Source organism: Phoca vitulina, unplaced genomic scaffold (assembly GCF_004348235.1).
Source record: "Phoca vitulina isolate PV1807 unplaced genomic scaffold, GSC_HSeal_1.0 scaffold21, whole genome shotgun sequence".
NCBI lineage: Eukaryota > Metazoa > Chordata > Mammalia > Carnivora > Phocidae > Phoca > Phoca vitulina.
Window position 1 is genome coordinate 30822252 of NW_022589724.1, and position 6516 is coordinate 30828767.

Here is a 6516-nt window from a genome sequence, read left to right on the forward strand (position 1 = left end):
ATTTGCAAGAAATTGTTCTTTGGAGACAACTAGAAATCTGAGTTCTTGGCTTTTTTTGAACCTGAAGCAGTTAACACTGGGGAGAGAGAGAGAGAGAGACAGAGAGAGAGACGGGGAGAGAGAAAGAGAGCGTGAGAGTGAGGGCCTCGTCCCTCCTAGGAGGCCAGCCTGGTGAGAGAGCAGGCCCGTGCCTGGGAGGCGGTGTTCTGCTAGTAGATGAGAAGAGCCCCGGGGAAGACAGAGGCTCTGTCCTGTTCCCGCCCCTGCCTTTGGCAAAACAGTGTGGTCTGTGTGCCCCCAGAGAGAGCAGGGGGACAAGTGACTCTGAGAAATTCCCTTCCCTTCCTGGGCTTTAATGTCCCCATCTCTAACTTGTCTCTAAATTGTCACATTGTCCTCTAAATCTGACATTCTAGGATCCTTTAACTGGGCACCTAGCAGGTGCTCGGAAACGCTTGTGGGACCCAGGCTTCTCAGTGGGCGCTTGGCAGCGCTGTGGTGGGTGGGAGCCCAGGGGCCGTGGAAGCCCACAGCAGGGCCCCCACTGACCCTGAGGATTCCAGGAGAAATGGGGGTGGGGGATTAGAGGGTCTGGGTGGGCACGGGAAGGCCTCCGGGTGGGGAGAGCTAAGCAGGAGCCCAGGGAGCAAGGCTCCACAAATATTATGGACCGTCCTGGGGTGGTGAGCTCAGAGAAACAGCAGGTGGTCCCTGGACAAATGAGGATCCTCCCAGCCCTGGACGTTTGCACCTGCTAGAGGACAGGGTAGCGAAGTGTCTCTTTCGCAGCATTACCCCCGCCCCCCACCTGGCTGCCCTCCTGGCCACCACCCTCCCTTCCCCTTGGGGGGATTTTTGCAGCCGGGGCCTGGGGAGGGGGCAGCGTCCACGAATGGTGGTGGGCTGCATCCATGTGTCTTCTGCAAAGAACCTCATAAAAGGGGCCCAGACTGGAAATCAATTCTTTAAAGCTGAAATCAATAACCATAAGTAATATTAACACTGATTATCCTTTCTTTATTGCCCTTTGCAGTGGGGATGAATTGTTTTTAAGGATTAGCTGAGGAGGCTCCACAATGTGGCCCCTGGCGGCTTTCCCGGGGATCCTAGGACGCGTGCTGGGCCTGGGGGGCTGTGTGGCCAGACGCCTGCAGCCCCTCCGTCCTGGGTGGAACTTGTCACTGTCCCCACATGAGTGGGCTCATCGACTGCACGGGTTTGGGCGGGGAAGGGTGTGACCTTGGGACGGGGTGCTGTGAAGGGTCTGGGGTGGGGACAGTATCTCCTGGTGCTGGGTTTACCTGTGGGGTGAAGGGCGGGTCTCCAGCTTCACTGAGCCCCGAGTATGGAGGGGAAAAGGAGGAGAATGGCCAATGCGGCTCCCTCACACCTCCCAGAGTGGGGCATCGGGCTTGGGCCTGCTCTTTGTGGGGTCCTCTCTGGGGCCAGAGTCTATAGGGTAGGAGCCCAGAGTCAGGGAAGTGATGCCACCTGACCCAAGTGGTGGATACTCTCTCTCCTCTGAAAGGAACAATCACTAACTCCCATCTGCCAGGTGCACAACTGGGGGCCAGGAGGAGACCCCTGAGGCTGCACATTCGTAGGGGCAAAGCAGGCCCCGGGCCTCTGTCAGCCAGGCCCCCACCCCACTCCCACCCCCAGCAGGCGTGCACAGGGGATGCGGTGTGCGTTGATAGCAAAGCGGCGGGCCTCATGGGGATGAGGGGGACAGGCATTAATATTTATAAGGTATGCTGGAAAGGGAGGGACGGAGTAGGGGTGGGTCTCCCAGGAGGAGGTCCCGAATGAGGCCATGCCTCTTGGGTCCACCAGTCTGTCATTATGGGAGGTTCTGGGCCTCAGTTTCTTCCTCTGTAAACAGAACAAGGGCAGCACCCACTTCCCAGGGTGGCCATGAGGGTCCCCCACCCGCCCGTGTCCACACACTGCTGCCTGTCCCCGTGGGCGCGGGGAGGGCTGTAATTGTAGTTACAACAGAGGACAGTGTGGTCTGTCTTCCCTTTCTCGATCCAAAATAGAATTTGAGGACACCCCAGCCTTCCCTCTCCCATCCCCTCCGCCCCCCAGCATCATCTAGTTCTGGAGAAGCCGCTCAGCAGGGCCTCTGTCCTTCCCTCCTCTGCTTGCTTACACCACGCCTTCGCGATTCTGCTTCGTTCCGTCCAGCGCACAAGCAATACGTGATTGTTCGCACACCCGCGTGCGCACACTCGTACCTTTAGGGTGTGATGTATCCAGGAGAGAGGGCTAAGGGGAGGGCTTTGAAGATTGTGTGCATGCGTGTGTGTGTGCGTGTGTGCGTTTACCAGCGCTCTGAGGACACAGCTGAAAGGTATTTATTATACAAAGATAGGTGGCTGGGGATATCACACAATTAGACATTTTCTATGTCTAAGTTGGGAATCTTCTTGACAAAAATACATACTGAAACAGAACTTAAACACAGGAATCAAAGGAAAAGCTCAGGAATACTCTGGAAGGATAGGGGAAGAGAGTCACCTCAGGAACCAGAGAATGTGTTGTTGGGCACTTAATGTGAGCCCGAGCTTCCTAGCAGCCCCGGCAAGGAAAGAAAGCCTGGTGAGTTTGTCGTCGTGACTACGCGAGAGAGCACTCACCCGGAGGACTGGCTTTCCTGGAGCAGAGTCCAGCATTGCTTTGTCAGATATTTCCTTGTGAAAGAGGAAGAGGGTGGTTTTATCCCCGCCGTGGGTCCACAGCAGAAGCTGAGGCTTTTCTGAGGGGTGTGGATGTAGCTGAGCAGGGGTCTTGACTTCCTGGCTGTGGAACCCCACATGGACTCAGACCAGAGAGTAGCCTCCGGGGACAGGACTCACACCCACCTTGCTCACCGCTGCATTCTTGAGGGGCCAAGCTCGGTGGCCACGGTTAATGACTGTCAGGCGGGGGAATGGGTGTTCCTTTAGTCCCTCGGAGGGAGGAAAGGCCTGGGGGTTGGGGGGCTCCGGGCAGGCCTGTGCCTGGCTCTGCTGGTCCAGGCAAGAGGATGGAGTTCCTGTTGGTCTGTGAGCCTAGGGGGGTGGACGGGGCGAGCTTGGTGGCCGTGCCAGTCCTGAGCTGACAGGTGAGCTGCAGGGGCTGGGTGGTCATTCCTTGTGTGAATGAATGCTGGTCGGGTGAGGCAGGGTGGGCTTGGGCCATCTTGTGGGCGAGGGCTTCACCTCCCCTGTACCTAGAGACTGGGGCCCAAGCTCGCCCCAGATTGCACAGTCATCTTCGGTGGGCGGTGGGCCGTGCGGGAGGGCGAGCCAACCTCTCCTGGCTCCGCGGGGGTGGGAGAGGGTCTTCTCTCTGGGGCACTGGGTTTGTCCCTCTCCTACAAACCACATCAATTCCTCTGGAATTAAAACCATTTGTGAGGAGTCTGTGTGCATCCCCCCCACCCCCCCAGACCGTGGTGGCCAGAGGGGCTGGCCTGGGTCTCTTTTCCCTCAGAAATTTCTGGAGGGTCTAGCACGGTGCCTAGCAGAGAGGATGTTCCTGGCAAAACCATTACGGTACTGAACCAAGTCTCCTTCCAGAGTTGTTTGGGCAACAGCCAAGACCTGGACTTATGGGTGAAGTGGGGCCAGGTCAGGGTGCAGAGGGAGGAGGCACCCCACCTCCCCAGGCCCCCAACCTCGGGGTTCCCCGCCTACTGATGAAGCAGGAGACCTGGCGTCTGTCCCTGGCCCTGCTTCTGACAGGCAGTGAGAGGTACCAGTCCCTCACCTCCCGGCCCCGATGTTCCCATCTGTGGAATGGGGGCTGGGGGCAAGGTCCCCGGAGGACAGCCCTGGGGAGGCCCTCACACACCTCCCAGAGGTTCAGTCCCTGCCCCTGGACGTCGGTCTGCCCCGCCGTGGGACACAGAGGCCAAAACCACGGGGAGTTTTGGAAGGCCGCGTTGTCGGCTCCGGGAATCTCGTGAGCCCCGCCGGGCTGCTGGAGAGATGCACGATGAACACATGAAAATAAAACGGTGCTACCAACAGCGACTTCGCACACACACCGCGCACAGGGCTCGCCTCCCCCTGGTGGGTCCTGCGGCAAGGCAGAATTAGCCCGTCCGTTCTACAGAGACTAGGCCGCCGGTCCCAGGGCACACGGCTAGTAAAACACCAGGACCGGGATTTTAATTCACATCGTTCTGATTCTGGGATCCAGCCTCTTCCGGAGAGCGCGGGGTTTGTTGTCTCTGAGTCTAGAAGGCACAGCGGCTGGCAGCGGGCTGGGCCCTGGCAGGTGGGCAGGAAGCGTGTGGCTGCAGACGGAGGCCGGGCAGGGCTGGGGCTCCGCGTGGAAGCCACGGCGATTTAGGAAAAGGCTGGGCCGAAGCACACATCGCAACAAGCGCACTTGGCCAGAGCCGAGCGGGGGCCAACAAGCGTTCCTTCCGCAGAGATGAGCCTAGAACAGAGTCTAGAAGAACCCGCGTCACCTTGCCCACGGAGGAAGCCGGCTGGGGACCCTCGGCTTGTGCGGGGCTGACACTGGCTATCCGCCTTCCCTTCTCGCTGGGCACGGGGTCTGGAAGGGAACGGGCGGCCCCCTGGCTTGCTCAGGGTGCTCAGGCCAAGCTTCCCACCCCAGAACAGAGCACAGTCCCAGAGACCCCCGTGGGACCTGGGGCGGGGTCTGTGCCCGGATTGCCCGGGTTCCAGACCACAGACGCCTGCCGGGCTGCTCAGCACCGTGGCGGCCTCCCCTCCGCGGTGTCCTCGGGTCTGGCTGATGCTATGGGTGCTCCAGAAAGCTCGATGGGCTGAGGTCAAGGTTCCTGCACAGAACGCACCCATCCCCAGCAGCCCAGCCCGTCGCGACTCTGAATGGGAGGCCCGGGTCTCCAGCTCTGCACCCAGCTTCCGCACACCCGCTCGCTGACCTTCTCTGGGGGCTTTTAGAAGCTCCGGGCCAGGCGACATGGAGGCTTGGGGAGACAGTCGTCGCTCCAGAAATGATCCCCAGTGGCCAAGAGCCCGGAGAGGGAGGGACGGCTGGTTTTCGCTCTGTGCACTCGGCCCCCACGGCAGCGCGGCGAAGGGGTGAGCCGCGGGGACACCTCTGGGGGGCGCTGCCTCCCCAGGAGCCTGGTCCGCAGGCAGGGCCCTGGGCTCCCTGTGTCCCTGCCAATTATTCTGAGTGTGCCTTCGGCCTCATCACCAGTGGAGTTTTCCATAAGGAAAAGCACTGGACTTTTTGTCCGAGACTCTCCAGAGAAGCTGGTCAGCCTGGCTGTCCTCAGGAATGTTCTCAGAGTTTCCATGTAGGTTTGTGCCTGCATTCATCAGCCCCGAGCCCCCTCCCCCCATTTGCTGACGGAAAGAGGGAGGGTTTCCATGTTGGCCGAGGTCCCACCGCCAAGGAGGCAGAGCTAGCCATCCCAGGTCTCCTGCCCCCACGGGTGGCCTCCCTGGACACGGCTCAGGAGAAGGCAGCCACCTTGGGTTTCTTCCCGACTCGGAGCTCCGAGGCCTGCATACAGCAGAGCTTGCGTGGCTGGACATTCAGGGAGTGCGGCCCATCAGTTCAGAGCACCCCGTGCAGCTAGGGGTCCGGCAAACCCAGCCCCACCACCCACTGGCCGTGCCACCAGGCCAGGCCCCGCGACCAGTCTGGGCCTCAGTGTCCTAATCTCTAGAATGGGGGTGGTCACATCTCTTGGTAGAGCTCTCCCGAGTTAGCAGGGTGACCCCGGGAGTGAGGGCAGGAGGGCTCACAGCACCCGTCTGCCCGGGGTCCCCTGCGAGTGGAGGTCAGAGGCTGTCCCCTTTCCTCAGTTACGGGCGAGGCCTGCTGGAGGTGCTGAGAAGTTCATGCCACAAATGATCCTCAACCAGGGTGTTGGTGGGTCGGGCTAGGTGCCCCCTGGGAGGGGGCAGTTCTGGGGTGCACTCTGCAGTCTCCCAGAGCCCCACAGGGGACCGAGCCCCTGACCCCTGCCTCACAACCCCCCTTGCGAGAGCACCTGTCTCGCCTCCCCGCCTTTCTCGCCTCCCCGCTGCCCTCCCCACGGTGCTTCTGGTAAGGTGCCTGCACCTACATCCTTGTCTCCAGGTCTGCTTTAAGGGGGCGCCCGGCTAAGAAAGTGGGGTTTATCTCCCAGCCCCCCAGGAGAGTGAAGGGGACAGGTAGGTACCCAGGGACCATCTCAGCAAGTGCTCGTCCTGGTGGGGGCTGGGCGGGAGATGTGCTTTGAGCAGAGTCTAGGAACACCTGGCAGAGGAGAAGTCAGAATGGGGCTCGGTGCCCTGAGATCCCCACTGCACCCCTAACCCAGCATAGCCCTTTACCACCAGCTCCTGGACGGGGCAGGACGAGACCCTCAAGGCCAGAGAGGGTGTGTGGCACCTGGGCTGGTGCCCGATGGATTTCTGGGTGGGCGCCTCTGAACATTCTTATCTGTGCAAAGTTAATGTCAATATTGGTTGAAAAATCTCTCGGGAAGTTAAACATTAAGCAGTGTGTGTATGCTTGGAAACACGGTCTCTCGTG